Below are 8,633 nucleotides of genomic sequence, written 5' to 3'. Positions count from 1 at the left end.
CAGGTAAGGGGACGTGGTCGTGGGGCGCCACGGCCGCGGAGCACAACAATCCAAACCTTTTTTAAACCCAGCTACACTAGGTGCCTTAACAACATCCTCTGACAGCGAATTCCAGAGCTTAATTGTGCGTTGAGAGAAAGAATTTTCTCCAATTTGTTTTAAATGTGCAGCTTGCTAACTTCATGGAGTGCCCCCCCCCCTAGTCCTCGCATTATATATATGGCGTCAATGATGCGCCTGGTGAATGGAAATTCTTGGCGAGATGGGGGATAATAGTTGAGCTTCAAATCGTGTGTCAGGAAAAAAAGATGTGTTGGAAAGCCAGTCGCCAATGTGTCTCAGATTTATAGCATGATTGTAAACTCTTAGATCTGGGAGACCAAAGCCCCCCGCCGCTGTTGGTCTCATAAGAAACTTTAGTGCCAACCTCGGTTTTTTGCCTCTCCAAAGAAATTTCGTCATTGTTTTCTGGAATTTAAGTAGAGTGGCTCTTTTTAAGAGTATAGGGAGAACTCCCAGAACATACAACCAGCATGATAGCACTGTCATTTTCAGCAAGTGGATACGACCAATGATTCATAATGGGAGGTGCCTCCAGGTCATCAGCAAAGTTTCAGTCTTGTCTTGTAATTTGGGGATGTTCGCGTCATATAACTCAGCTATTACATTCGGCAGCCATATGCCTAGATACTTTATCCTATTCTTTGCCCATTTCAAGGGGAATTCCCCATCCCAGCTTAAGTGCACATTAGACCGAATCATCATAGCCTCGGATTTGTGAAGGTTTAACTTGAGACCAGCATGTTGTCCATATTCAGTAATGATCTGAAGAGCTGTGGGGAGAGAGCAGGAGGGATTTGTCAGATGAAGCAGCAAATCTTCAGCAAATGCCGCCGATTTGAATGTCATGGCACCCATCCGCATCCCCTCGACATCCTTGGTCATCTCTAATGTCCTTAATAAAGGGTCTAAAGAGAGAACAAAGAGGAGAGGAGACAGGGAGCAACCCTGTCTTGTCCCTCAGGATAATGTAAAGTCATGAGAGAACTCCCCATTGACCCAGATGTTTGCCTGCAGGTTTGTATAAATAGTGGTTAAAAAGGAGAGGAAGGGACCATGAAAGCCATAATGATGGAGAGTTTCAAAAAGGAAGGTCCAATTAACTCTATCAAATGCCTTTTCAGCGTCAAAGCTTACAAGGAGAGAATTAAGATGCTTGGACTGAGAATAGGCTATCGAGGTTAGGACCCTTCTGACATTAGTTACTGCCTGCTGGCCTCTGACAAATCCCACCTGAGATGCAGAAATAAGTTTGTATATAAAAGAAGACAGGCGATCAGTCATAATCTTGGCCACTACCAACTCTCCTGAAGACATCATCTGTGAACCTTGCTCTACAGATCATCATCTACCCTATGGAGGTATCCACTCGGGGTATTCTCCCATCTACGGACTCTGGGTCTCTGGGTCTGTATACCTCCCCTCTGGCACCCCCTGCTCCATGGGCTGTGTCACTCTTTCTCTTTAATAAAGACTCTAGACTGATCCTGTGTCTGACGTCACTGAGACCTCGCCTCCCGACGGTGAGGCTCATGGGGCTCCTTCCTGTGGGTGATACCATCTCTTACCTCGGCCCAGGGCCTACACACTAACTAAATCCTAACACTAGGACTTTATTCTGCTAGATTCAGCAAATTGTCAGTGCTGTACTGAATATTAGTGATAAGTTATCCATCTAATTTTAGCCAAATTAATTTGCTGATTGTCATGTTTCTGAATATTTATTTTATAATTTTTATATTCCGCCTTTTTGCGGACAGATAGTTCAAATAAGGCAGATTACAATGTATCAACATAAAACATCAATGGGACAATAATCACCCAGGCAAACTATGATTAAAAGCCAACTTTGAATCTGCAGACTCCCTCATTAAAACCTAATAGAGCAAATGATATTGACCACTAGGTGCCTAGACTTTTGAATTTAAAAGTTTTACTGGGCTCAAAGACTAAACTTCTAGCAATGGGTGTCTAAATAAGGAATCTAAACTTAGGAGGGTCAATACCTCCTCATTTAGGAGCCTTACGTTCATTTAGGTGCCTATATTCAGCTGTTTAAGATGCCTATATTCACTGTATAATGCACTTTCAATGGCCAAATATAGGCAGCTAAATAAGACTCCAAATGAAGGCGCCTTAAATCAGGCACTGAGCTTGAATATCATCCCTCCCAACTCCCCATCCAGGGTCCTTTCTGTTCACCTCTCAGCCCAGGTTCTATGTCCCTTTCTCAGCCACCAATTTCTTATCTTTTCCTTTCCCTTCCCCTCCCTATCCTCCCTCTCCGCCTCTCCTTACACTGTCCTCTCTCTAACCCACTCCATCCACCTGCCTACTCTCAAACCCAGAAATTTAGTTTCTTCTTCCTGCAGCAAGGGACAGATTCATGCAGCCCTTGCAGGGCCACTGTATCCTGAAAACCAAGGGCAGTGAGTATGATGTACTCTTATCTGAATTCAGAGATAAGCACATCCATATTTCTTGGCCTCTCATGATGATCTGTCAAGGCTGAATATGCACATTAGGCTGAGTTGACCCTAGAGGGATGTGGGCCCAAGGCAAATCTGAAGGTTAAAAAGCTGTGGCTGCTGCTTCCTTTCTTCTCTCCCTCCAAAGGTTAAGTTGCAGGGCACTGCCTTTTTAAGTGGCCTGGCTTTTGAAGCCCCCAAGGCAGCAGCACTGGAAGTCAATGTTTTCTTTTTTCTTTTTTTACTTATTTAACTGGAGATGGTTCTCCTTTTCAGAGCAAGCAGCTTGGGAGAACAAGACTCTGCTGGCCCCTGTTGCATTCATGGACCCTTAGGCCGAGGCAAGGTTGACGCAACCTGCAAGGAAAGAGCCCTCCAGGTCCTCACTATCGGCAGGCGGACCCAGATGAAGCAGAGGCCCAGCTGGAGCTTTGCCTTTACCAGTCCATGTTCCCCTCTACGGCTTCAGAGGGCCAGTCCTTGGTGTTGGCACCCTTGTGGATAAGAGCAGTAAAGGGAGCTGCCACGGAAGAGTAATTTGGGATAAACTGACAATAATAATTAGCAAATTCCAAGAATCTCTGTAGAGCCCAAAGCCCCACTGGATGGAGCCAGTCTCTGATGGCCTTTACTTTGGCAGGGTCCATGTGGAATCTGTCACGAGAGATGATGTACCTCAGGAAGGGGAGTTCCTCTTGTTCAAAGTGGCATTTTTCCAACTTGGCATATAGGTTGCTCTCTTGCAGATGTTGCAGGACGGTGCAAACATCTCAGCGATAGGCACTTAGTGTTTGGGAAAAAATCAGTATGTCATCTAAGTACACAACCACACAGGTATAGAGTAAGTTGCAGAAGATCTCATTGACCATTTTCTGGAAAATTGCTGGGGCATTGCAAAGCCCAAAAGGAAAGACTAGATATTTGTAGTGTCCGTCGCGAGTGTTAAATGCAGTTTTCCTCTTGTCATCAGCCTTAATACAAATAAGATTGTATGCATCTTTGAGGTCCAGCTTTTTGAAATCCTTTGTGCCTTATAAGCAGTCAAAGAGTTCTGTTATTAGCAGTAATGGATAGCAATCCTTCTTTGTGATGGTGTTCAGGCTGTAGTAGTCAATGCAAGGCCTGAGGGAGCCATCTTTCTTTGCAATGAAGAAGAATCCAACCCCCGCCAGGGAAGAAGGATGGATGAATGCCCTTTCTAAATTTTCTCAGATATAATCAGACATGGCTTGAGTTTCGGGGAGCGACAAGGGGTAAATCCATCCATGAAGGTCTTGGTTTTTGGGAGGAGCTCAATTCTGCAATTATATGTGCAGTGAGGTGGAAGCTCCATTGGGCAAGTTGTAGGGTAGCCCAGTCAAAGTGTAGACGATGCTGTTGGAGCCAACCCAAATTTATGGGGTGAATGGCCCTGGAGATCACATGCAGGCTGAGTTTTTCCTGATGCAAGATGCCGGTACGTAGGGTTATAGGCACGGTGGTTAGAGTGACCTGGCCAGGAAGAGGTTCTCTGTAAACAGAAGAGATTATCAAGGGAGAGGCTCTCTGGACCGTAGGAATGAGGAGTTAGTCAACGAGTTCCTTCAGGATTTAAGTTCCCTCTGGAGCCTGAAACCACAAATGCCTGTGTGGCGAAACGGGTGGAACCCAACTTCAGCATCACAGGAAGTAGCAATTGGGGAGCTGGAACAGTAAGGACTAGGGCCAACTCCCCACAGGAACCTAGGTATTAGGGTTTCCGAACCTGAATGGGCATTGGCCTCCAGATGACCCTGGCCAGTGCAGTATAAGCAAAGACCCTGCTGTCTGCATTGGAGCCTCTTGTCAGGGGCCCACTGGCTATGGCCCAATTACATGGGCTCTTCAGGGATAACAGAAGTCAGGGAAGCAAGAGCCAGAGGCGAAAGTGGGTATTAGAATTGGGATGCTGATGAGATGTTTCTTCAAGATGGGTGGCACTCTCATATCCTCTGCTGGAGACAGTGGTCATTTTTCCCAATTAACGTGATAAGTTCTTCTAGAGAGGCAGGGAGATCCTGAGCCGCAAGTTCATCCATAATCTTTGAGGAGACGCCTTTGAGAAAGATTGTAACGAGGCTGTCTTCTCACCAGCTGATCTCCGTGGTGAGTGTCCAGAATTATATGGCGTACTCCACCAGGATTGTGGAGCCTTAGCAAATGTGCAGTGTTTCAAAAACCACGGTGGCCATGCGACCAGGCTCTTCATAGATGGTCCTGAACAGTTCCATGAATTGTTGCACATTGTGCAAAAGGGGATCCTCATACTCTCAGAGGGGAAAGGCCCCGGCTAGGGCTGTTCCATCCAATAGGGAAAGAATAGATGTCGTCTTTGTCTGGGGAACAATGGTGCCTGTAGAGGAAAGTGCATATGGCGCTGATTCAAAAATTCCCCAGCATTGATTTGGGTGGAGCCAATAGCTGCGGTATCAGACAGCTGGAAGCTATGGAAGGTAGTGGTGCTGGTGCTTGGGGAGGTAAGATCACTGATGTACTCAAGGCATCCAAGTGACTGGACAAGCAGTTCATGGAGGTGGTCAGGATTTCCAGGATTCTTTGCTGATCCTGAACCCTATGGGCTAGATCCGGGATGGCCTGCAAGGATATCAAGTCTGCCAGTTCCATGGCCTCAGCAACCTTAAGACAAGGCAGGGTTGATGCAACCTGCAGGGATGAGCCCTGCAGATAGGTCCCCAGAGTCAGCAAGCGGACCCGTGTGCAAAGCAGAGGCCCAGCTGGAGCTTCGCCTTTACCAACCCAAGTACCCCTCGGGTTGACCCTTTGAGTGCTAGGGCCAGCAGGTCTTAGGTGGGGGGCCTCCGCTGGTAGTGGAGAGATCTGTCGAGGTAGCTGGGTTGGAGTAGATGTAAGTCAGGAGTATCCAGAGGCAGGCAGTGGTCAGTAGCAGGCAGCGGTCAAGCGTATCAAGGACTCAGGCTGAGGTCAATACCAGGTATCCATTTAAAGGGAATGGCAGAACGGATAGGCAGGGCAAGAAGGCGAGGAGACGAACAGGCGGGCAACGAGGGGAACGCTGAAGAAGTGAAGACAAGGATGCTGGAACTGAAGAACTGAAAACAGGAACGCCAGAACAAGAGACAGGATGCTGGAGGAACATGCACTACTCCTGGAGTAGGGGAGACCTGTTGCTGAGGCAGCGAGGAAGAGACAGTGAAGGCCTTTTATAGGTCTGAGCCTGTGAGGTCATCAGTGGGCGCCGCAGGGGATTTCCCGCTGCGGGCCCTTTAAGTGTTGCAGCGTCGGGCGTGCTTGCACCTAGGGGATGCCTGGCTGAGTGTCGGCGGCGTCCTGCCGTGAAGCGCATTGGCGGCGCTCTGCCCGGCTAATAGAGGAAGCTCGGCAGTGGCCCGGACCGAGAGGCGAGTGTGGCGGTTCACGGGAGAAGCCAGCGGATCGCCAAGCATAACAGCCCCAAAGTTTATTTCTAGCCCAGGTAGCTAGAAGGGCGGGCAGGAGGAGCGGGAATACTAGGGAGACTGGCGGGCTGACAGTGGGCAGTGAACCTGGAAGTGTCAGCTGAGTTGTGGTACTGCAAACAGTCTCTCAGGAAGGGGGCAAAGTGGCAGCGGGATGCAGAGCCCGTCAGAGAGCCCAGAAGTAATGGCGGGAGCAGACCGGGACCAGCTTTTTATGCGCTCAGGGCAGACATGCAGAGTTACCTCCCCTTCTCCCCCTTTCACTTACCAGTTTCTGCTTTGACACAGTGCTTTCTCCTTTAGTAGCAGAGGCACAGCTGTCCTTATAGTGTTATGCTTGCCCAGCTGCGCCGAAGACTGCCCTGGATTCCCTCGCAGCGGCGGGGAAGCCGCCACTGATGTACCCCCCCACCTTCGTGGTCCTGAGTGTTGTTGCGCTCCGGGGCCGCCAACGCCGTCGTCCCTATGCGGCTCTGAACGCTGCCGCCAGCACCGCCGCTCTCTCTTTGCCCGCGGCAGCAGGACGCCGCCGACTCTACTCCTGCATGGGACTCCCTAGGCGCGAGCGCGCCCATCTTCCAGATTTAAAGGGTCCGTGCCGGGAAATGCTCCATAGCCCTCCTTGATGACATCATCAGCCTTGCAGTATAAAAGGACTTCCTGGGCAACCCTCCAGTGCCTTGGCAATAGGTCTCCTCGCTCAGAGTAGTGGATTGCTATTCCTGCGTTCCTGTATTCCCATGTTGCTGAATTCTTGAGTTCCTGCGTTCCTGCTTCCAGCGTCCCTGCCTTCCTGCCTCCTGTGTTCCTTGTCCTCCTCCTTCATTCCTTGGACTGATTTTGGCTTTGACTTCGGACTGGACATTGACCACAAGCTACGTCGCCTGCCACGACCCTTGCCTGGAACTTGACCACGAGCTACGCCTCCTGCCTTGACCATTGCCTGACCTACGACCTGAGCTACTGCCTGCTCCTGCCTCCGACCTGTGCACCGGCTTCATCTCTTCCCGGACTTCCATCGATGCAGAGGCCCCACCTAAGTCCATTGGGCCCTGGCACCCGAGGGCTCAACCTAAGGTGAACATGGGCTGGTAGTGGTAAAGCTCCAGCTGGGCCTCTGCTTTCCACCAGCCTTGCCTACCCATGGTGGGGACCTGTGGGCTCCTCCCCACAGGTAGTGTCAACTCCCCCTCGGTCCAAGGGACCACCAGCTCAACAATAGTGGTGGCAGCTTAAGCAAAGTCCTCTCTCTCTCTCCCCTTTCTACCTAGCAGCCCCACTTTTTCTCTTCCCCTCCTATCCTTCCCCAGTATCCTCCTCTCCTCCCCACTGCACTCTGTGCCCTGAATCCTCCTATTTCTCTCGCACTCCTTACCCTGCATTCCCCCAATCCATTCTATGCCCTGAGTCCCTCTCTTTACCTTCCCCCACTCTTTGCCTTGCATCTGCCCCCTACCTCTTGCCCTAGGTCTTCCCCTTTCTCTCCCACCCACTACTTGTCCTGAATCCCCCTTTCACCCTCACCCACCCCCTGCCCAGCAGCAGGAGTCCTCTCTCTCCCACACCCACGTCCAGTAGCAGGAGTCCCCTCTCCTCCTCCATTCTGCCCATCAGAGGCAGCCATCCCTTCTCTCTTCCTCCCCCCCCCCCCCAAAGGTGTTCCCTTCTTTGGCTCCCCTCTTTTAACCTCTTCCCCTCTCCCTCTTCCTGCCTTTCCTCCTCCTCATGCTCCTCGGGCTGCAGTGCTGTAGATCTTTCTGCAGTGGCAGCAGCAATAGCTGAAGAAACTTAAAATCAACCCAGGGCCAGTGAACCATGAGGCAGCCCCTGCCTTTCTCCTACACAAGTTTATTCATTGCAGTATCCTGAAAACATGAGTAGCCGGGGGGGGGGGGGGTCCCCAGAATTGATTTGGAAACCACTTCCCTAGGTCCTTCAGCCTTGCGCACCCTCCTCAAGTTTTAGGCTCATAGGCTCCCCCGGAGTTTTTATAATTAAACTCGGCTGTCATTAATCCTCATTACAGCCCCTTCCAGAACAATCCTATAAAATCACATAACTCGACATCATACATTTAAATAATAAACTTTGTTTGGCAAAATATATTTTTCGGAAATCATGTCACAGTGTTTGATGAATAAATGTTCTGCGATTTTTGTAAACAGACTGCAAAAAAAAAAAAAAAAAGATCCAAAAAATACTTAACGTTATCAAGTAAGAAGGTCCATATTCAGCTGTGGTATGGCTCTGCTAGTTAGCAGGATAAACTTATCCACCTAACTAGTGCTGTAAATTCAGTGCCACAGCCATGCTGCTTAATATACTCAGCTATCTTAAAATCAGCCGGATAAGTTTGTCCGGCTAACTTTAGGACAGCTGTGCAGGACAACTAGAGTTAGCGGGATAACTTATTCGCCCAACTCATCTCCTCCCCGGTTCACGCCTGGTCCTCCCCTGGAATGCCCCTCACTTATCTAGCTAAATTCTAGCTGCACAAATAGTTATCTAGCTAGAATTCAGCCAAATAAGTGGCCAAAATTTCATTTAACTGGATGAATTGGTTGAAGGTAATCTCTGAAATGGCTGGCTGGGTTGAACTGGAATTTTTTTCCCTTTGCTACTCACCATAGGAAAAACATTCAAATGATGT

This window comes from Rhinatrema bivittatum, chromosome 2 (assembly GCF_901001135.1).
Source record: "Rhinatrema bivittatum chromosome 2, aRhiBiv1.1, whole genome shotgun sequence".
NCBI lineage: Eukaryota > Metazoa > Chordata > Amphibia > Gymnophiona > Rhinatrematidae > Rhinatrema > Rhinatrema bivittatum.
This window is presented reverse-complemented; position numbering follows the sequence as displayed.